Raw genomic sequence first — 22,659 nt, 5'->3', positions numbered from 1 at the left:
TAACATTAGGAAAAAATTGCGAATTCATAGGAGTAGTTTTATAATGCAAACATACCTCGACGGAATAAAAAAAATATTTCCTATTGCAAAGAAAACGTCGATGGAAAAGAAGTCTGAGGTTTTTTGAGCACGATATTAATTTAAAATTTCATTTGGTATTAAATATGTCATGTTCATAATAAATATATATATAAGTATATAATAAAGACAAAGCCACTATTAATATTAACATTTTGTCCAGGTGTGTCGAACACTTAACAATTTCGAGGACTGAATTATACGTATATTTGAGTTTATAAATTTAATTCTTTTATGAACAATAGTCATTAGCATCGTGTCGCGATCCTGCAATGGCAATTATTTCTTCATCAAATTGTCCAGAATCCGTAATTTTCATTAGTATTTGACTTTGTTGAAGGGAAATTTGCCTTCACCTAATTGTACAGAATTCGTAATTTTTATAAAAAGCATGTTTTTGATTTATATAGACAACTATTTCAATATTTGCAATAAATATATAAACATATTTCTACCTTTCGATGGACCTCCTGAAGATATTCTTACTATTTATTTTTATATTGAGAATTATGGGAAACTTGATTAGGAATGGGTTTCTTTGTTACCTTCTATTTCCATAGATATTCTATCAATCACTTGTTATAGCACCATATTTTTTCTTTCTCAATTTTTGGTGTTTTTAGTCGTCGAAATCTTCGATTACAGCTTGTGGACGAGAAAAAATTAAAGTCGTTTATATAGAGTGTAATAAAAATGTAAACTTTTATTTAAAAACCACGCGCAATTTTTAATATTTCAACGCTTAAAAGAAAATTCCACTCACGTCGAAATACGTCAATTTATGTATTAACCTTTAGTTTAGAAATCAGTAAAAATTGATAAAAGCGTTTAGCAATTATTTCGAAAAAGCGATATTAATTAGAGAACCTTGACGTCATGTAGCGGCAAAACGAAACGATATTGAATATAGACAAGTTTGCCTGAAACACCTAATTTTTGGTTTAGGAATTTATAGTAAAGCCTTTTACAATCATTTCAGGGACATCCTGTATCTAAAAGGGCCTGTGTTAAAAATAATGGTTTATTTCAATAAGCGTTCTTTCGTTTAATTTGTCTCAAAGCCCCATGAGAAGACATATTAAAAGGAAAGAATCAACTGAACCCGACAGGAAATCGTCACTTTCAATTCAAAATTATACACATCGTACAAGTAGGACAATAAGATGATGTTTTAAATTGATTAATATGCTGTTTCACACTCGCATCATTGACATGATTAAGAGCTAACTCATCATGTTTCTATATCTACAGTACTTATTGCGAACTTCGAAAAGGTCTAGAATTTCTCGATTTATCCAAGCTTAGAAGCCACGGTCTCATCCCTTTTCGTGCGAAGTTGGAAACTTCGTAAATTAGCTCATTTATCAAGAGGGCAATTTTGCAGTCCATTTGAGCAATATTATAATTGTGTGTAATTGCATGAATTCTGCGTAAATTTATTGAAATTTTATGGGTTATTGGAACGTAACAAAAGTTAAACTGGGTTAAATTAATTTACTTATGACGAATAATTTCATTAATCAATAGTATTTAGTCAAATTTAATATTATTTAAATTATTTTATATGTTAAACGTTAATATCTAACTGTTGAAGAAAAAAGTAACAAATATTGCACATTGTCTACGCTTGATGACATAATTCCGCATTATGGTCTTTTCATTCAATGGTGTTGTAAATTTATCATTGACAATTGACTGGTCGTGACAATTGTTTTATTTCAATTAGACGTCGTGATGGCGTGATTTCAAAAGTTAAGCCTTCTTTGGCTGAAAATTTCAAATTTAATGTTTTAAAAGTTTTTTGTCGTGTTTCAAGTGTGTAATTATGGGATTTCCTGTAGTAAATGATCAAAAAAGCGAGGGAGTAAGTAGGTACGAAGTACAAATTTATAAACTAGAGGAACAACTTCAAAGATTGTGTGATGCCTCCCTTGTAGTAAGGTCGGGTTTATCCGCCTCTAAGATTCTTTATTATGAATTATTAATTACTAATCCTTAAGTTTTATTTAATGTCATCATTTAATGACTTTGTTTATTCGATTCTCGAATTCTTATTTCCCAAATATCTTTGCGCTTTTAATTTTCAAGAATTAATGATTATGAATTAAAAGCATAGTTCTTAACGCATGCGCAGTGAAAGGGGAGGAATCGTCATTTCAGGTTTAGTGGATTTAAATTATTTGTAACCAGCATTTTTTCAGGATCTCCATACGGGAATTACTTCAAATAACGATGAAACTGAAAAATTAGGAATTAATAAATCATCTTCTAAATTATGAATTAAGAGAACGCATTATGAATTAACAATTAACAATTAAGAATAAGGAACAATTAATTAAGAAGTTGGGAAGCCCCGGTCTTCGAAAATCTACACGTAGGTAGAGCATTTAACTTTGATCTTAACTGTCGTTAGATTAAGATTAAACTACCTGCATGACATCATAAAACTGCTGAAATAAATTTTTACTAAATAGCGGAATTTTCGACTTCAGTTCAGTTCAGACTTAATTCATCAGGCCTTGTCTCCCATTTATGATTCCGCTTTATAACTCAGAACATCCCAAGTTATTGAATAAGGCACTTCGTCATTTAATTACCATTGAATTATGATATTCAGAAATCTAATTCTGTAGGAATATGCGGGAGTAAAAATGAAATTGCTTGTTCAATTAAAAATGAACGTCACAAATATATCTACCAGTTTAATGTAGATTTTCCGTTTTTTCTAATTTATCTTGTCGGGTAATAATGCCTCACACATAAACTTGTCATCGAAACATTAACAAGGTTTTTCATATGACTTCTTAGTAAAGGGTGAATGTTACTCTAAGCAAGCTTTAACTGAGAATGGTGTGCAATTTCACCGCATAATTTGCTGCCCAAGTCATTGTCATCAAGCCTTATTTGTTCGTTGAAAGAGTTTTCCAACCGTAGAATCATTATCGATATACATATAATATCTATCGATTATTTTTCCATTTAAAGTTATTAAGTTGCTAGGAAATATGAAGTTCTTCACGCGACATCCAACGGGTTGATAAGGTAAAAAACTGAAAAAAAAATTCTCTCTTTCGAGTTTCTACCCTTCAATTGATTATTGACACTAAAATTTCCTACATTCTAAATCACAGCATAGCGTCAGTATACTGCATGTTAAGTAAATTGTAAAACGAAATGTTTCTTTGACAAAATTATGAGGAGGACGAACATATTTTACTAAGAGGACGCTCTTGTTATCCGCGGAATCAAAATTACATTTTTTGTGCGTTTTGAAGACAATTGGTGAACAGTATTTCAACAAAATTACTGGTGTACCAATGATGATTTTCAACTGACAAAGCTCTAAAATTGAAAAATTCTAGAATTATTAGGTGTATAAATTAATTCTCGGCTCTTAGATAAAATTGGTTAAAACACCTCTCTGAATTTAGAATTTTTTCTAACTATATAGTCCGTTTTGAAGCGCCATCTGTGAGCTATCAAACCACTTAATTTGATTAATCTAACCACGAAGAACGTTACAAATGTCGTCTGACAAGCAGCGCTTAAGGCACTCTCGTCTTTTCACTTTTCAACTTAAAAAAATGCTGCAGAAGCGCAAGACACGATTTGTTCAGCCTTGGGAGAGAATACTGTATCTTATAGTACGTGTAAAAATGGTTTCAAAAGTTTCAGAATGGAAATTTTGATTTTGAAGATGAAATACGCCCCGGTCAACCAAAAAAGATTAACGATGAAGAGTTGGAGAACTTACTCAATGAAAATCCCTGCCAAATACAAAAAGAGCTTGCTGATGCACTCGGAATGACTCAACCAGTTATTTCGATACGTTTAAAAAAATTAGGATGGATACAAAGGGAAGGTCACTGGATACCTCATGATCTTAGCTCAGAAAACAAAAATCGGCGCTGCGAAATTGCAATGTGTCTACTGACGCGATTCAGAAAAAAATACTTTTTAACTAAAATTGTTACTGGAGATGAAAAATGGATATTATATGACACTCTTAAGAGAAAAAAATCGTGGGTTTATCCGGGAGAACCATCAGTGAGTACTGCAAAACCAAACATCCACGGAAAAAAATTGTTATTGAGTTTTTGGTGGGATTCCAAAGGTGTAATTTATTATGAGACACTTAAACCAAGAGAAATTATTACTGTTAACCGTTATCAAGACCAATTAATAAAATTGAGGGATGCTATTGAGGAAAAACGACCTTTTAATGGTAGTAGAACAAGGCAAGTCATTTTGTTACACGACAACGCGCGACCACATACGGCAAAAGACACCATTGACATTATCTCCGCGTTGGGCTGGGAAGTTCTCCCTCATGCGGCGTATTCACCAGATCTTGCGCCTTCTGATTATTACCTTTTTCTAGCATTACAACATCACCTGGTTGATACACACTTTCAATGTCTCGAAGAAGTCCACCAAACAATGGAAGATATCCAATCAAAATCACCATCTTTCTTCCGAGATGGGATTCGAAAATTACCTGATAAATAGCAGATATGCATTGAAAGTAAGGGCAATTATTTTGATGATTAAATTGTAATTCTTTTTTTTATAAATAAAAATCTAAATTGTTAAAAAAAGACCGTGATTTAATTTATACACCTGATATTTGTACTTACAGTGGCTCAAAGTGAAAATGATACATCTGCACAGAAATCATTATCTATTAGCAAATTGTTATTTACTAAACAATAATCTAAAGTACAAGAGTTTTAATATATTAAACTACATCTGTTCTACAATATGCACAAGTAAAAACAAAAAAAATAATTCTTACATAGGAGAAAAAATCAATAAATTCCACTTACGTTCAAAACGCATCTGAAAATTAAAATGATACACGTCTTTTTTACCAGTTTTACTAATAAATTAATATCTGGTTGGTAGGCCTTTAGATAAGATTACTTCTCGAAGACGATTGGGGATGGATTCTACCAACTTTTTTGTGAAATCGGGGAAAATTTTCTCCAATTCTTCAAGAAGAGCGCGCTTTAATTGGTCTTTATTGGAAATTACATGTTTCCTAATTTCTACTTCCAATTTAGACCACAGATTTTCAATAACATTAAGGTCGGGTGATTGTGGTGGTGTTTTTATAACGTGCGGACAGGAACAGCCTCTCTATCACAATTTGGGCGTTGTGCTTCGGATCGTTATCCTGATAGAATATAAAGTTGTTGGAAATACCTAATTTTTCTACGCTGCATTGCAAATTTTGCCGTAGTATGTTCAAATACACGTTCTTGTCCATAATGCCATCTATAAAATGCAGTTCGCCCGTTCCAGCACTGGACATACAGCCCCAAACCATCACACTTCCTCCGCCGTGTTTAACAGTGGCTCTTAAATTGACTTTTTTTAGGACTTCATTGGGCTTTCTCCATATATATCCACGTCCATCCGACCCAAAAAGATTGAATTTACTTTCATCTGTGAACAAAGTTCGTTTCCAAAACTCTTCTTCCTTATCCAAATGCTCCTTGGCAAAGTTCACTCTAATCTTTTGGTTTTTAGGACTAATGAAAGGCTTTCTTCGGGCTACTCGACCATGAAATTGATTTTTTCTTAAAACTATTCGAATGGATTCTGGATCTACTGATTTTTGTAAATGCTTTTCAACTTCAACGGCCAGTTTGGGGGCACTTATACGGGGATTTTTTTCACATATCTTACAATCCACCGTTCATCAGCATCGGAGAAAATTTTTCTTTCGCTTTTTCCGACTTTATTCTTGACGCTTCTCTCGCGTTTAAATCTTTCTATGATATGTTGAATTGTTGAGGCATTCTTTTGTAAAATTTCAGCAATTGCCCTAATGGACTTGCCTTTTTTATGGTGCATTATCACTAATTCGCGCTCTTTGACTGTTGTATGTCTACCCATGGTGTTTTTGAACTAAATTCTAACAAATATCTGTACAATTCAATAAGGTATAGCGTAAATAAAATTAAAACATAAAATTTAAAAAAATTATAAATTTCATAAGAAATTCCATAAATTAACGTTTGGATATCATAGTAAATGTTCAAAAATATCGCCATTAACTTCTAAACATTTTCGGCTTCGTCTATGAAGAGCATTCGTTGCGCTCCTGATTGTTTCATGTCTTTTTTTAATAGCAGCTGCAGCATTTCTAATGCGTTGAATTAGTGCATCTTGAGTGTCCACTTTTACTCTGTACACTTCAGCTTAAACCAACCCCACAAACAATAGTCTAGTGGTGTGAGGTCTGGAGACCTTGGAGGCCAACTAATAGGGCCACCACGACCAATCCAACGTCCAGGAAACGTTTTGTCTAAATGTTGCTTAACCTTAACCTGTTGAGCAGAATGTGCGGGAGCTCCATCCTGCTGATAGTACATTTGGATTCGGATGTTTAAAGGAACATCCTCAAAAAGTCTCTGCAATTCATTTTGAAGGAAATTCAAGTAGCGTTCTCCCGTGAGGCGATTCTCCAAAATAAAAGGGCCAATTGAATAACTTTCAATCATACCACACCACACGTTTACTGAAAACTTATGTTGAAAATTACTTTCGACTGTTGCGTGAGGATTTTCGTCTGATCATACATGACAATTACGTGTATTATTAATGCCGTCACGGGTGAATGTTGCTTCATCCATAAAAAGAATGCTTGATACAACACCATGATTGTTATTGATCCATCCACAAAATTCCCTACGTTTAGCATAATCTCCGGGTTGTAAGTGCTGAACTCTATGTACGTGATATGGATATGAGCCTTGCTCGTGAAATGTGTTTATTACTCTTTTTTGTGGAATGCCCAATTGAGTAGCAACTCTTCGTGAGCTGGTCGTTTCATCTTCTTCTACAAGATCCAGGATATTTTCTACTTCTTCCAAGCTTTGTTCAGTAGATCGTTCAGATGATATGTTGGCACTGGGAAGCTTTCCGGTCTCGCACAAATTGTTGAACACTCGGATAAATACGTTTTTAGAAGTATGTCTTTGATGTCGAAACCGTTGACGATATTCTTCAGCAGCAGCTCTAGCATTCCCATTACAAAAACCATAAACAAACACCATATTTGCATATTCTAAATTTGAATAAATGTTTGGCATCTCGTAACACTTTTGTTGGAAAAACTCCAACATAAAGATCGCTCTCACGCATTGCCCTAACATCTGGAAAATAAATCTGGTAAAGAGAGAAACCAGAAACCAAAGCCCGACATACCACTGGGTGCCAAACCATGGGTACCGCGCTAATCACCTCTCATCTGGTGTACATCCACCCTGATTTATGAAGTGCAAATTGCCCAAACAGATTAAGGGCAGCAGTAAATTAGGATGAAATGTAGCAACAAAATCGCAAGTGGACATGAACCAGAGGGTGTTGGCGATAAGGTAATGGTGTGAAAACATCAAGGTTGTGATTTTCTCATGAAATCGTGGGAAACCAAACTCGGGAACCTGCGTTTTTCGGGAAGGGGCACGAACCCTCTTGGAGGAGACGAGTAGAACCTTTTTTCACCCCGTCGCGTCAACAGCAAACTTCTCTCGCTCTCGTTGCCATAGAACCCTATACCACGGGCATTATTGTTAATGAGTTAATCACAACTCACCCTGTAATTCAACTAGTCTGTGATTAAATTTAATGTAATTTGTGTAACAGAGTTTATATAGCTTCTCGAACCTTTGGAACCCCATTATTTTATGACGGTGGCCCGTTTGGTCCTTCGACTCAATTACGAAACCTCGCCAGCGTATTTGGATTCCTCTGTGGGTGCCTAGTGAGACAGTCACTACTGTTAGGCAGGAACTCAGGAAGCCCCTGGCCTAAACAACTTTAAATGAACTCGAAAATAAACATCAAGCAGTATCAATATCACTAATACCAAAGGTACAATTATATTTAAGGCCGTTAGAACTCTTTAAAAAAAATATTTTATTTATTCAAGAATTCAAGTTACAAAATTTATCACAATGACTGACATGAACGATCTTCTTAACAGTAATCCCTGCCTATGGATTAGCTAGTGCTTTTATAATTAAAAAATGCTGAAGATGCTGAATCTGGCGCGTGTTATGATTTACACGCGTCACTCGTGTTAGTATCCTTAATAAAATGGCCGTATAATTGTACGTTTATGGTAAATAGAATCCTAGTTAGAAAATTTTATTTACGCTATAACTTGTAAACAAACGAAAATCGGATAACAACATTTGAGTTTTTTTACATTTATTTTTCATGTACAACACGCTCCTGAAATTTGGCACGATCCTCCCGACTCACCCTGTATATACAGGGTTATTCAGATTCAACGCTCATCATTGAGATCTCAGTAACCATAAGAGATACGAGGTGGGTTAAATTGGGGCGAAGTTGTAAAATTTGGAGCTCAATAAAATGCCCTTTCAAAATTTGGAAAATTCCGATTGCTTCCGGAGATATCCGTAAAAACCCGAAATTTTGAAAAAGAGTTTCTTTTCTTTTCTGATGTTATTTGAAAAGATAATTAAAAACGAATGGCACATTATAATTGCCACTTTTTATCTTCTACAAAATAGTGAAAAAACATATTTGAAATTTGACGTTTAGATTTCCGGCAATGTAACATAGTAGGACCCTTTGTTTACGAATATAATTTAAATGGAGCTGCCTATTTGAACATTTTACAAAATTACTTGGCGAATTACTTAGAAAATTTGCCACTTGGGCAACTTCGCACTATTTGGTTTCAACAAGATGGAGCACCTCCCCACAACCTAAAGGGGGTAAGGAATTTCCTTAACAACGAATCTGCCGGTCGATGGATTGGAAATCGTGGTGTAATAGAGTGGCCCGCGAGGTCACCTGACCTATCGCCCCTTGATTTTTGCTTATGGGGAACGTTAAAAAATAAAATTTACTCCGAACGCATACAAGATTTAGAAGAGTTGCGGACAAAAATTATAAATGCATTTGCAACATTAAGACGGCGTGACATCAGTCGTGCTATTAATAATATTGAACGACGTATTAATTTGTGTATTGAACAAGAGGGAGGCATATTTGAACATTTGTTGTGACGTTTTATTTATTTATACGTTTAAGATTATTTTTAAGTTAATAAATTTAAGAAAACATTTATGTTTGATACGTCATTTCATTAAAATTCAAAAAAAGTGGCAGTTACAATGTGCCATTTGTTTTTAATTATCTTTTCAAATAACATCAGAAAAGAAAAGAAACTCTTTTTCGAAATTTTTTACGGATATCTCCGAAAGTAATCGGAATTTTCCAAATTTTGAAAGGGCATTTTATTGAGCTCCAAATTGCACAACTTCGCCCCAATTTAACCCACCTCGTATCTCTTACGGTTACTGAGATGTCAATGATGAGCGTCGAATCTGAATAACCCTGTATGAGCCATCCAAACGACTCTTTTCCTCAATAAACCCGTGTGTACGAACAAGATTGTTACATGCCGTATATTAATACTCTTGTACTGCAGATCACTGTTCAATGAAAGAAGTTTACTGATAACCAATCATTTTCTTGCAGCTGTGTCATTTTCACTTTGAATCACTGTACACCCGAGCCTCGCACGTTTGTCTCTACCATGGAAACAGAGTGATATTATTCGTTTTTAGTGGATAATTTGCGGACAATATTTCCAGAGGTCGAAAAAATGTTTGAAAAAAATTTTTACTCGTACCATCGAGAAAGAATATTTTGATTTTATGCACTTTGCGTTGTGTATCTCCAAGGGCCCAAGGGTAAGCTTCCAATAAACAACCCGTCGTGATTTAATCCGCATTATTTCTACTATAATTGATTACTAATTCCGAATTAGGCACACAAGGCCAGCTTTGCAAACTGAAAAAGAGGAAAAATGACGACAATCGCCGGCATGTCGCCCGCATTTCGCCAACGCTAAATCGCCAATCTTCGACAACGGCGTTTCAGTAGCATTTCGGCAGCTTCGAGCGCCGCGACGGAGCTTTCCACGGTAGCAGGAAGTATCGCGCCTTTATGACGGGTAAAACGCGCATTAAATTTCCGGTAGTGAAGATTTAAAACTGGGTGAATGTTTAAAAGGTATTTTGTTGTAGTTACTTGTGATGAAGTATTGACCTTGTTGTGGGTTTTTTTTCTATTTTTGCAGCGGTGCAGTGAATGAGGTTGGGAATAATCTTCGCCGATGGATTAACGTAAGCGAAGTACTTTTTTTTTTTTTTTTTTTTTTTTTTTTATAATTTTCCTCGGAAACTTGCTCCGCGAAATCCCGAACCCACTTTTAGTTCACCAAAACTAAATTCGTCCAATGAAAGGCATAATTTGCCTTTGGGAAGTATCACGCGTGCTTTCAAAAATATACATCAATCAGGAAGACCCATAACAAAGCTGCAATTACGCATTTTACGGGCGACAAGGGGGCGGTTCTGATTAATTTAGCATTCACTTTCTGATAATTGCTCTTTAATTACTTCTATTAATCAACACGCTTGTAAAATTTAGATAATTACTCGTTGAAGTGTTACACTTAATTACAACCACAGTGCGACGAAGGAAAATTTCACAAGTTTTTGAGACGCAATTGGAGCTCTAAGGAGTCTTCAAGATGGCGGAATTTGCGGGTGCCACCTTGAAGAATTGCCGCACTCATTTGAGTTGAATCTGAATTAACCTCATTCACATTCGCTTATTATATTTTGGACGAGAACGGGCTCTTAGATTGCATATAAATATTGCACTATTCATATACTTTCAAGCCACATTTCGCCATAATTTCATGCTTTAAGAATATGCCAAAATGTCCTCTCATGTGTACGTGATAAAGTTAGTGAACAGTGAACCGAATCCAGAAAGTACATAATTCATGTTTCTCGGTGATGTACGGAACACAATAGATCATTTCTGTATCAGCGGATCGGGGTGCCGCAAATGGGCTTCTAATGGCGGTTAACCTCGCTGTTAAAACGGTTATGTGGTTTTTAATGTAAATGCGGCCATATCGAGGGTGAAACTAATACCATCGGAGTAATTGCTCTGCTGCAATAAAAATAATTATGAAGAAGGAAACAGCTTTCTTCCCAGGGGATTGGAAGAGATGGATTAAATTTATTCAGGCTTTGCAATAAGCGGGAATGTGCAAACATTTGCCAGTTATTTTGCAGGTCTGGGAAAAAAATGAGGTCCGAAGACCTTTTCATCTTGATTCTAGTATTTCCTCCCAAGACATCTGACCCAAAACAGGTGATTTTTCAGTGTCACTAGAAGATTCATTTCGTTGCACATATTTCTGTGTCGAATTCTGCTGAAACTTCCACTGTTCCTCAACCATTTTTAATTTAGATAATTAAACCTTTCGCCTGTGCCTTAACGTTATCGAGAGCATGAAAAGTTCACTCATTCGTCTATTTAAAACTTAAAATTCCGGAGGAATCGCGTTTCCATAAAGAATTCATGGAGACCGAGGTGTGCTTTAATTTTTAAAGTGAGGTACTCCATGTTTGAGTGGTTGGTTCCAGTTTCATACTGATGGAGAATTATTCACCTCCCTTTCAAACCGAGAAAACTCGCCCCGGAAGTATTTACATAAGTTGATTAAGATTTTCCGATGGGTTTTACAAGGGTTGGAATGTGGCACTCAGGGGTTGGAAAGTTGAAACTCGCCACAAAATCTCTGTTAAAACACCCAAAATTAAGACGCAAATACTAATATCGTCACCCCAGAGTATTATTATTATATTATTATTGTTGTTTGCCATATTATTGGAAATTAATAATAACTTAAATCAATACACACGTGACATGCAGTGGAATTCGAATTACAACGGAAAGCAGACTTAGTTATTGATTATTCTGATTATACAGAGTCTCTGCGATTGATTGATTTGATTGATATAGTGCATCCACAGCCACAAAGCGCAAGGAAATATATTCCCGGTTTATGTTAATTTTCAGTTTCAAACTGTATCCATAGACTAAATAATTATTTATACAAATGAATGATAAGTTTAAGTCACGAGTTTGATACAAAACTTTATTGAACTTCAAACGTATTCTGATAAAATAATAAGAATTTAATTTCTGTGACATTTGATTCTGGAAAATCTAATGGGTATGCTACATACTGCAAATGGTATTACCAAATTACGGTATATTATACACTCAGGTAATAAAATACATTACTATGACCCGAATTAAGTTTAAAGCGTTGAAGGATCTAAAACGTGAGGGTTATAAATATTTGACAACCGCGGTGCATATAAAATTTTTTTCGATTACAAAATTTAATTATAATTAAAAAAAATACAATAAACTTAAATTAAATACAGATTAAATGGGAAACACAAAAAGACACGGCGTTTTGAACCACAACATACGGTGGCGATTCATTTGACTTTCATTTCCATGGTAACAATAATTAGCACAGTGAAGGTGCAATTAGGCCATTGAGACCGATTAGATTATCAGGTAAATAAATAATGAGCCTGGTGAATGATATTATCAACCTGTTATTCAACCGATTGTGAAAAGAAATAAGGAAACGTACTTTATACAAATTCAACAAACTCAATAATTTTTCAATAAAACTCAATAAAACAATTATTGGAATTTTAAAAAATAAAATTTTGAATATGTTGTCAATGCGATATTTTTAAATCACTTCCATCCATATTAGCAAGGAAAACGGATTTAATGTATTTTGTTATTTATTTCATTGAACAAAATGACGCTATTGGAAAGTTAAAAAGAATTCGCAGAAAATAAACCGTAAATTGTTATGTTTAATATAGTTTTATCGGGTTTTAAGAGTGGAATCGTCGAAATTCGCGTTATATCTATTTGTTCAGTTTTATATTTCTATTCCAATTATAATGTATTCCCAGAAACAATGAATTTTTTCCTTCATCATGTAGTCCCAAAGATGATTGAAGATCCCTCCACATCAATCTTCTATAATTTTTGTCTAACATGCGGATTTAATAATTTCCCTTTTTTGTTATATCTCGTTAGAATCGACTGTAGACACGTCTAAAAGTATTTAAAATCTTGTCTCAGACAGGTGCGTTACCCCTTAAAAATTACATATCATTGATTTCGACTGGAACTGACAGTACTGCAATAAAAAAATATCTAAAGTATTTTTCTTGCCAATAATCTTCAACATGTTCCTTGTTTGGTTCCTCTAATGTCAGTTTCTGATCTATAGCCGATGTCCTCTCTCGATAGAACACCGTGTAGAAAAACGAAAATGCGAACAACAAAAAAACAACCAGATCTACAGCGGGACCAAAATTACTGCACTAGAAACATTGAATTTTAAATTGTAGAACAAAAATTCATAACCATTTAATCTTTACCACTGTCTACAATAGGTGTCACGTATATGTATGTGTACGCATACATTCGTATTATTTTTGATCACCCTGTAGATGAAGAACAATAATTCTGACCGCAAGAGCTCTTTCCAAATATTCTAAACAAGATCGTTAGCGATTAACGTCATGTTTTGATAGTTTCACTTGATCCAATTTAAATGCAAAGGGAAAATACCCGACCCGGTGTTGATCCAGCTCTAATTATATTGGGCGCAAGAGGTTTTCAATCAAACCAATCTTAAGGACGTTGAGGACATTTAATCCATTGCAAACTGATGAGTTTATAATACCTAAGATTTTATCAAATTATATAAGTTTGAAATAGTTCAAAATAGATATAGAAAATGTTTCAGTTTGCAAATTGATATGTTGGAAAACTTGGCAAAATGATGGATCTTCTATGTATTGCCCAGAACAACTATCAATAATGGAAAGATGTATGAAATGTTAACTTTGCGGGCCTGTGTGTTACATATGTGACCGAAATATGCCTCCATGAGGACTCATTTATTGATCTGAACTCACTCTCAAATTTGAGGTTTGAACATTTTTTTTTTTTTTTGGAAGTTTATAACTAATATGAAACATTTCATTGGAAAATAACCGCGAACCACCAACGCGTTTTGGATTATTCACTCGAGTGTGTTCTGGCTATGAGATATCTACTTAAATCAGAAAATTCGTGTCTAGGATGTTTGTGTAGTGGGTCAAGTGTGCTCAGTTTTATTCAATGCAAAGTTCATATACAAAGTAATGAAATTACTAGACATGAAAGTATTGAATTCGGCGCTAGTTCGAATACGTCTCAAAATCGTATTAAATATCTCTAAAATTCTTGGAGCTGCAAAGAGCAGATTAAGGCATTTTTTAAAAATTTTACCCAAGTTTGTTTTCGTTTAATTAGTTCTTTTAGATAGGAAAAACCTTTTCTAAAGGTTAATATTTCTTTATTTAATGTCTGATTTAGTATTTTCTTTTATATGCGAATTTGTCGTTAATAATTTTTGTTTCGGAGATAGCGATTTCGTGTTTCGTCTTGCTTGACACGCAGTTTTCAAAGCGAAATCCACGTGTCAAAAACCGAACAGAAATATATTGTAACGCTAGAAATAAACTCAGGAAAATACAAATAGCTTTACTGTATCATATTTATTGCTCTGTCAAGAGCCTATTTTTATATGAGTTTCTGAATCGTTTTTGTTATAAAAAAAAAAAATGCGAGATTTCAATGAAATTGTCCGATTGAAAGTTGCATACAATATGATTTTGCGGTTTTGGTGTAGGTATAGATAATATTGCTATCGATGACTTGCATCGGGGTTTCATAGTAGTAGTGCATAGTTACGTTATAAATTTGTCACGTTTTGATTGTAGAAATGCATTAAACTAAAATGTATTTACATACTTTATTTATACACTAAGTGAGGTTTAGCTGAAAGAAAAACGAGTTTTGTGTGTATGCGTTTGCCCCCATCACATCAATATTCCGACGGGCTTCAACGATACAAAAGATGTTTTTTTTTTACTGAATATCCAAGAATACCACACTTTAATGCCAAAAGCCCATTAATGGTACAAGAAAGCCTATAAACGGAGTCTTATGTCGCGGTCGATTTTCTTTGTTAGGTAACAATGTTAACACGAGCGCGCAACGGAACCATTACCACCGTAAATATTCATTACTTATTTGGAGTGCAATTTTTTCTATTTTCAAACCTAAAAGTTCATGTATTTACTAAAGGTTGAATTTCACCTCCTTCACATCCCTTTTTTGCTATCTTTGCCAAACAACCCCTTGATATACAGATTTCGCTCTTAGGCACATGAAATGCGAAAGTCGTATTATCCCAGATGTATATACCTTTTACAGGGAAGTAACGAAAAAAGCTTTTAAAAGTCTGACGGAAAAACTTGGCTCGGTTAACACGAATTTATGGGTATCGTTTGATCAAATGTAGAAGTAGCGTTTCATCGAACGAAATCTACGCTACTGATTCGTGCATATACATATATACCAAGATTTCAGATTTCTACTTAAAAACACTAAAAATAGATTGGTTACGTGCAAAATAACCACGAGCGTAGTACGTTGATTGCAGAGGGTGCAAAATTCCAAAATTTTCTAGTTTTATATAATTATTAATTAAATATATATACCGGGTGGTCCATTTAACCTGAAAAATCGGGATATCTCGAAAATTACGCATCAGATTGAAAAAAGTTTCAAATGAAAGTATTTTGTCTCGAATGGATCCACGATATAACACTAACCATGACTTCCTAACTCTTTCACTTGGGGTTGGGGCGGGGGTAACTTTGAAATCTCAAATGTCAACCCTCATTTTTTATTGCAGATTTGAATTTTACGATAAAAATTACTTGGAGTTATGAAACTTTTTTTTCAATTCGCCACAGATGGCGCTGTAATCGGAAAAATTTGTTTTATTCTGATTCTGAAAGAAAGCATCGTGTCTTTCATATTTTTAATGGAAACTTGTTGGTTTTTTTGGGTACCTCTGATAGTTTAAAGAAATAAAACTGTCTGTGACAAAAAGTAAATGTCATATCGTTTACAAAGACAGTAAAAGAAATTGTAAATTTTTTATTAATGATATTTTTATCTAGGCAGTACCGATAAATAAAACGAAAAACCTCAGTTTTACTTCTGAAATGGTGTAAAAGTAGTACTTGTTAAATTGCTTATTGTGTTATTTTGAATCTCAGTTTTCACCATGAGTGCATTATGTAATGGCGTAAGAATTGATGTGATTTTTGCATATGGGGCGTCTTTGGATTATCAGACTGCTGTCGAAACTTCGAGGAATCGCTTTCCTAATAGAGAAACGCCATCCCTGTCCACATTTTATCGCGTTGTAAAGGTTTTTAAAGAAATTGGTTGTGTTAAACCTCGAAAAAAACAAAAAATTAAGTTTTTTTTTGTCACAGACGGTTTTATTTCTTTAAACTATCGGAGGTACCCAAAAAAACCAATAAGTTTCCATTAAAAATATGAAAGACACGATGCTTTCTTTCAGAATCAGAATAAAACAAATTTTTCCGATTACAGCGCCATCTGTGGCGAATTGAAAAAAAAGTTTCAGACAAACTCCAAGTAATTTTTATCGTAAAATTCAAATTTGCAATAAAAAATGAGGGTTGCCATTTGAGATTTCAAAGTTACCCCCGCCCCAACCCCAAGTGAAAGAGTTGGGAAGTCATGGTTAGTGTTATATCGTGGATCCATTCGAGACAAAATACTTTCATTTGAAACTTTTTTCAATCTGATGCGTAATTTTCGAGATATCCCGATTTGTCAGGTTAAATGGACCACCCGGTATATTGTGTTTAGAGACAAGTTTCGCCATGGTTATTATATTTTTCAAAATTTCAAAGTTCAATATAAAAATACAGAAATTTTTTTCGTTATGTGTGAATTAATCAGAAACCCAGCTGGGAGCATTGCTAGAAGTCCAAACTATCTGAAATCCATTCCGACGATTTTCGAAGAATTCTGTCTATGTTTTCGGGGAGCTACGTCACTGAGATTTTCAGCGTTTCTCCTTACATCGAGGCTTAAAGCTCCTTTTTAAAAATCTGAAATTTAGTTTCTTGTGTAAAATAAGCAGAAGCTAGCAGAGTTAAGTAAAAGACTAATTAAAACCGAGTTCAAGGGCTTTCTGTACCACTGATTGCCATTCAAAAACACTGAATCCGTGCATAAAATAACCAGCGGTTTAGCAGTCGTAGAAGATTGCTGAAAGTGAAATTTATCACATTTTTTTCGTACGAATTTCAAAACATTAAAACTGCGATTAGGGGTAAATTAATTTTTGTCACTGATATCTGCATTTATAAGAGTTTAAGGCCTCTTTTGAAAATATTGAAGATTGATTCGTTTGACGTAAAATTATCAGAATCATAACGTACTGATTGCTAAGAGTGCAATACTATGTTGAATCTGTTTTCATCATTTTCAAGAAATTAAAACTGTATTTACGGGCAACCTACGCAACTGACAATAGTGAAATTCAGTTAATCGTGCGTAAAATTGCCAGCAGCGTATCAGGTGTAGATTACTGAAATTGAATACTCTCCCAAATTTATTCTTCCAATCTCATAAAAAATAAGAAGTTGTTTTTTCTTAATATTATTTCATATTTAAAAATCAATAATTGTTTGTTTCATTTATGGTCACATGTTTATGGATATGCATATGTGAGTGCGTCTTACTGAACTTTGGCGATTCATGCCCAAACGGAAAAATACACTTTTCCCCGTCAATAATATTATTAGGTGTATACCTATGACTCCGCGTTTTTTTACGCATTTTCAACTGCTTGAAACTGTATAAATTTATTAACAATGTTTATTAAAAATAATTTCCATCGTCAATGACAACATTTTCCCAGAGATTAGCCAGTTTATCGATTCCATCGTAAAAAAAATTCGTCGGTTTCGAAGCGATCCATGCATCAAGCCATTCTTGGACTTCTTGGCGATTCTGGAAGCGCTGCTCTGCCAAACCGTGAGCCATTGAACGGAAAAGGTGATAATCCGACGGGGCCATATCTGGCGAGTATGGCGGGTGCGGTAAGACTTCCCATTTGAAATCCTTCAAGGTGTTCTTGACTGGTTGAGCGACATGAGGCCTTGCGTTGTCATGAAGCAGTATGACTTTGTCGTGTCGATCCGCCCATTCTGGCCTCTTTACTGCGAGTTGATTACGCAACTGCACTAGTTATTGGACGTAACGATTGGCAGTGACTGTTTCGCCAGGTTGGAGTAGCTCGTAATACAGTATGCTGCGCTAGCCCCACCAAATACAAAGTAATACCTTCTTCCCGTGGATATTTGGCTTTGCGGTCGAAGTTGTTGGCTCACCTGGGCTCACCCATGATTTTTCCTCTTTGGATTGTCGAAGTAAAGCCATTTTTCATCTCCGGTCACGATACGATGTAGAAAAGACTTTCTTCGAAAACGTTCAAGCAAGATTTCACACGTCGTGTTTCGTTGCTCTTTGTTCCTTTCCGTAAATTCATAAGGCATCAATTTTCCTTTCTTTTGAATTTTTCCCATAGCGCGAAGACGAACCGAAAGCGTTTTCTGCGTGACCTTAAGGGAAGATGCGAGCTGTTCTCGCGTTTGCGCGGCGTCTTCGTCCAACAAATCCTGCAGTTCTTCGTCTTCAAATTTTTTCGATGGCTTACCACGCTCCTTGTCGTTGAGGTCGAAATCACCTGATTTGAAGCGCTGAAACCATTGTTGGCAAGTTCTTATAGATGCAGCATCATTGCCATAAGCCTCAACGGGCATTTGGTGAGCGGCAGTGGCGGTTTTCTTAAGACGGAAAAGGAAGAGCAAAGCTTCCCGCAAATGATGTTTATTCGGCACAAAATTGGACATATTTAAACCTTAATTGAAAAGTTTTAAAAGGTCATATAGCAATTATCATATAATATATAAATAGAAAGCTGGTAATATGGAGCAAAAAATGAAATAAAATTCCTTAAATAAAAAAATATTTTTTCAAAGAAAATAGAACTAGAAATAAAAACACGGAGTCATAGGTATACACCTAATACATGAGATTCTCAGGAAAATTGTCCAACGGAAATAAATGGCAACAAGGCGTCGTTCATACGTCGCATATTCGATTGTTTGAAATCAAAAAGTCATCAGCGCTGCCAAATTTTCATAAATTGCGAATTATCGAATATTTTCCGTAAACCGCACTTCTTGTTTATTTTGTTTGGCGATTTTTGCACGTGTGCTTTTCCATGTAATTTCGCCAGAACGGGAGTTCATTACAATGAAATAAAATACTGAGTTTTATTGCCAATTAATAAGACATTCAGACCATTTGTCGTTCAAACGTGCCAGGCTTATCCAATTTAATTCATCGCTGGAGCTAAAAAATAACTTGAGGTTCATAGTCTCAACATTTAATTGTGTTAATAAACTTTGAATCAAATCAAGAAAACTTATCAACCTTCGTTGAAAGGAAAGTAAACAAATTCACCGATGAATTAAGCGGAGATGTGTAGAACTCGCTATTTTCGATAATAGTTTTCACGGCATAATAGATATTTTTGCTGGGTTGTAATAATTTATTCAGTGCAAGGGGACAAGGATAATTCTAATAAGAAAACACTGCTTGCCAAGTTTACTTCCACGTCACCGAGTAGATATATTACAACAGAATTGCAATTATAGTGCCCGTTTTACTGCAATGCAATCAAATTAACAGCGAAACCTTTTCGAGTGCGTTTAAATCGGATGAGTGGAGATCAAAAGTATCTCCTCCAATTATGCAGGAAATCCAGTTGATAACCACGTGAATAAAGGATGTTTTATAATTGATAAAACTTTAATGCTCGCATTTGATATCAGAGAAAAGGAGAGCTAAATAGAAACTCGACGAATAAATGACCTAATTGTACCTCCAGGCAGAGAAGGCGACTTTGCCTTTTGTCTGCTCCCGGCTAATTTAGCTCAAAACTCCGAGCTTATAACTTTGGAAGACACACATTTCGTCATTCTTTAAATTAATTTTTAATAAAATAAATTGCTTAACTCGAAATATGGAGTTAAAAGAAGAAAAATCTTCACAACTTCAACAGTGTAGACACTTATGGCATATTATGTTCTTGTCTCTTTTCTTTGCTATCCCATATTAAACGCAATTTTGCAGCCAGTACAGACGTTTGTCACGGCTTCATTTATGATTATGTCTTCCCCAGATTCCCCAGCCCTCATTTATTAAAATCCCTGCGGAATATTAAATCTACAAAGGGTCTGTTAGGACTTAATCATTATTAAACTGCATAATTGCCATTTGAACCATCTGGCTGACGTCACCATGAGGGCCTCTGTGTGATTGTTTATGTAGATAACCCGAGATACATCAAAATCGTTTTATAAAACTTTTTAACGGAAATTGAAGACAATTATTAGTGAACATTTTGCTCAACAAAATTTGGGTCAACGTGAATTCCCCTATAGTGTTCTAATTTCTCAAACCTAATGAATATATTTGCTATAAGACTCCTCCACTGGAGAGCTTGCCATAGAGCTTCCTTGCATAATGCATATACCATAAGAGTTTACTATTACCTTATTTTTATGATGTCATAAAGATAGAGCACTAGAGCTGCGTTTAACGGCCTCAACATGAGTTTCTGTTTGATTACCATCAGGAAATAAGAACTTGGTGCCTTTACCGCCCTCTTTGACGTTTCAAATTTCGCATTTCAAGTTCAATGACGTCCTTTTTCGAGAGAAAATCAACCAAAACTTTCCCCAAAGTTAGCGTAACTTGGAGACATATTGAAGCCCAATAGAGTCCAATTCGTAGCATAGCAAACTGTCCGCTTCAAAGGAATTTATTTGTATTGGAAAGGGGGACTGTTTTCGTTTCCATTTCACATGAGAAATAGAGAGAGAGGCGACATGTCCGAATAATGACTATTTATTGTCATATTTTTAGGTCTGTTTTTTAGGAACCTCGGGAAATTGAAAGTTTTTTTTTCTTTGAAATACTTGGTACAAAGATTCAGAACCTAAGTTGGGATTTTAATTGAGCGTGAGGGTTAAACGAAAATAAAGGCGAATGCCTCCCTGGAGACCTCAAACCGTTTCTTTCCATGGAAAAGTGTCGGTTTGCTGAGTATTTGTTATTTCCAGGGATTTTCGCCAAAAGGGGTTTGAGTCTTGAATGTGGATTAAGGGAGAAAAATGCGGATACTTTGAAGACAGGCAGAGTCATAAACGAAAAGCCCCGAGCATCTACAAAATAGTAAATCCTTATTCAACCCTCGAAACTTAAATTATGGATCACTCCACGTATACGACAAATAGAAGTATATATTTCGACATTTATGAATCGGTCCTGGTAATTAAGGTATAGTTTTGGGTTGGTAGATGGTGCCACTGTACATCAGTGACGGTCCATTGATATACATATTTTCAAATTCGAGTAAAAGTATCATGATAACGAAAATATTTGTTTAAATTTTCGCTTAATAACTGCTGAATTTTATGACGTTTCAAATTGTTTATGTACCCTTAGTGACTAAGCCAAGCTGTATGTGTTTTAACCATATTTGACTCTACCAATTCAATGAAATTTCTAATACATAAATATGCATATTCGAGATCCATATCCTTCGTTATTTATTAAGACTGAAATGTATCGTAAAATCGGTATAAATTATTGTACGAAATTATAATGAAATGCCCTTTTAAAAGCGGCCTTGATAGCTTTGTTAAGGGGATTTTTTTCAAGAAATACGTTCCTTTTCGTGTTTAATTAGTTACCAAAACCCCCTTTTAAAAGCGAAGGTTAAAAATCTTATTGCTCCATTATATGGAAGGAGTTTAAGGGCCCATTAAAGGGCAGGAAACTCCAGAGCTATACGAGGGCGTTGGCTGGTTAAATGGTCAATTTCCTCAAGGAGGATGTTAAACTGCGCTCGGAGAACCAAAAGGAAAATGTCGCAGATAACGATAATGATAAATTCAAGCTCTGCTGCAACTGTAATTAAATGCAAAATAATTTTATTTTCGTAAAATCTATAGTGTTACTTAATTTCATGCAGCTTTGTGTATATCAACTCTATATGTACATATGTCCAAATGTGCACTAATTACACTGAATTTCACTACTTGCCGCGATGATGATATTATGTAAGTGTTGATTAATGGCGCTTATAACCTCATTTATATGGCACACGTGCACAAGTTACCCATATTCGAAATGAGTGCTGTAAATCTACTTATACGGCTAAATATGGATTGGATGTGATTTATTAATTTTTTTTTGTTCTGTTTAGGTGCCAACGCTGGCACACCTAACTGATTTATAAAGGATAAAATTTTTCGTTTTTATTTCAAAACGACATTTTATCTAAAACCACATTATTAGCTATACAATAAAGTGACAATAATTTAATTCAAGAATTGGAATCATTTGAGTTTTTGTGTTTTTTCTTTGTAATTTAGGTATATAAAGTTTTAGAAAATTTTGTTGAACAAATTATAACTCACAAGGACAATTTTTTTGTAAATAGTCATAATTTTTTGTTCAGGTTAATTAAAAATTACGACTTTGCCAGAAGGTCAAATCTCGTTGTTTTCTTTCAAGCCAACAACAATTTAAGATGAGAACAAGAAAGCACGATTGAAAAGTGGAAAGTGACAATTTTTCCTAATAAAATAAAAAAATGATTTT

General features: G+C 34.7%; 1 protein-coding gene across 1 annotated transcript in view; it reads left to right on the top strand.

Moving 5' to 3' along the window:
- Positions 1–10,003: 10,003 nt before the first annotated feature.
- The window catches only part of FMRFaR (FMRFamide Receptor), a 55,332-nt gene continuing 42,676 nt past the window's right edge, over positions 10,004–22,659 (top strand). The window contains exons 1-2 of the mRNA XM_066294936.1: positions 10,004–10,140; positions 10,208–10,253. The gene's annotated coding sequence lies outside the window, so the exon portion shown is untranslated. The remainder of the gene's footprint in view (positions 10,141–10,207; positions 10,254–22,659) is intronic.

This window comes from Euwallacea fornicatus, chromosome 22 (genome assembly GCF_040115645.1).
Source record: "Euwallacea fornicatus isolate EFF26 chromosome 22, ASM4011564v1, whole genome shotgun sequence".
Lineage (NCBI taxonomy): Eukaryota > Metazoa > Arthropoda > Insecta > Coleoptera > Curculionidae > Euwallacea > Euwallacea fornicatus.
This window is presented reverse-complemented; position numbering and strand designations above follow the sequence as displayed.